The sequence below is a fragment of the Gopherus flavomarginatus genome, chromosome 3, assembly GCF_025201925.1.
Source record: "Gopherus flavomarginatus isolate rGopFla2 chromosome 3, rGopFla2.mat.asm, whole genome shotgun sequence".
In the NCBI taxonomy this organism is placed as follows: Eukaryota; Metazoa; Chordata; order Testudines; family Testudinidae; genus Gopherus; species Gopherus flavomarginatus.
This window is the reverse complement of record NC_066619.1, coordinates 66,437,957-66,439,662: the sequence shown is the minus strand read 5'-3', so window position 1 is coordinate 66,439,662 and position 1,706 is coordinate 66,437,957.

Below are 1,706 nucleotides of genomic sequence, written 5' to 3'. Positions count from 1 at the left end.
GGCTCTTTCATTGATTAAAGAGTCTGAGTCCAACAGGAATATTTGTATGGCCTCTTTCAAATCCCAGTAGAAATAAATTTTCCTGTACATTGTTTGCAATGCAAACACTGCAGTATTTTACTATTATCAGAGTGGTTCTCAAACTGTGGTCCAGGCAGCACTTCTGTTGCATGAGTATAGTGCTGGTATCTGCCTCCTAATGGGAGTGCTATTGTGTGACAAAAGACCCTTAATAGTCTCTTAATGGTTTCTTGCTTAATATGCAAGCCACAACTGCCAGAGAGAGCAGAAAAAAAAAATTCTCTCTGGTTCCCTTTTAAAACCAAACTGTTTCTCTCTGCTAAAAAGCCCCTAGCAGAGAAAAGAAAAATATAATATTCCAACTGGCTTCTGGATTCTATCTTTCCCACTACGCTGCACACCATACCATAAACCTAGTCCCAGATTTGGACCTTAGCGTCCAAAATATGGGGGTTAGCATGAAAACCTCCAAGCTTAGTTACCAGCTTGGACCTGGTAAAGCTGCCACCACCCAAAAAATTAGAGTGTTTTGGGGCACTCTGGTCCCCCCAAAACCCTTCCCTGGGGACCCCAAGACCCAAATCCCTTGAGTCTCACAACAAAGGGAAATAAACCTTTTCCCTTCTCCCCTCCAGGTGTTCCTGGAGAGATACACAGAAGCAAACTCCGTGAATCTAAACAGAGGGAGTCCACCCTCTCTATTTCCAGTCCTGGAAACACAAGCACTTCCCTCTTCACCCAGAGGGAATGCAAAGTCAGGCTAGTAAATCTAACACACACAGATTTCCCCCTGACTTCCTCCCACCAATTCCCTGGTGAGCTGCAGACTCAATTCCCTGGAGTCCCCACTAAAGAAAAACTCCAACAGGTCTTAAAAGAAAGCTTCATATAAAAAGAAAGAAAAATACATAAAAATGGTCTCTCTGTATTAAGGTGACAAATACAGGGTCAATTGCTTAAAAGGAATATGAATAAACAGCCTTATTCAAAAAGAATACAATTCAAAACACTCCAGCAACTATAGACATGTAAATACAAAAGAAAAAAACAATAACCCCTATTGTTTTTATGATCTCTGTACTCACAACTTGGAAACAGAAGATTAGAAAGCAGGAAATAGAAATCCCCTCATAGCCAAGAGAGAGTCAGGCAGAAGACCCCAGAACAAAGGACTCACACACAAACTTCCCTCCACCCAGATCTGAAAAAATCTGGTTTCCTGATTGGTCGTCTGGTCAGGTGTTTCAGGTACTTTTTTCCAGGTGTAAGAGACATTAACCTTTAGCTATCTGTTTATGACAAGGCAGCACTTCTGGTGGCCCACAGGGAGCTAACAAGTCATATGTTGCTGACCTTTGGTCCAGCTGCATCTTCTGTTGAAGAACCTGGATGTCTGTTAAATCATCTGGAAGAGAGGAGTGTGAGCTAGACTATCTGCCTACACTAGGAGCTTCTGCTACACAAGTGGAGAGGATATAGGAAATGCTTTCAGGGGCCCGAGCCACCAGTAGGACTGGAACCAAGTGTCACCTGTGGAACTGCTGCTCCTATTGACAGAAGGGTGGAGAGAAGGGAATCAGGTAGCAGCATGTTCAGAGAAGCAAAGAATAATAGGCAGCATGTGAAGCAGAGAGGAGGACTACTTGATTACGTAAGCATGGGCAGGAGAATGATAAGCCAGGGGA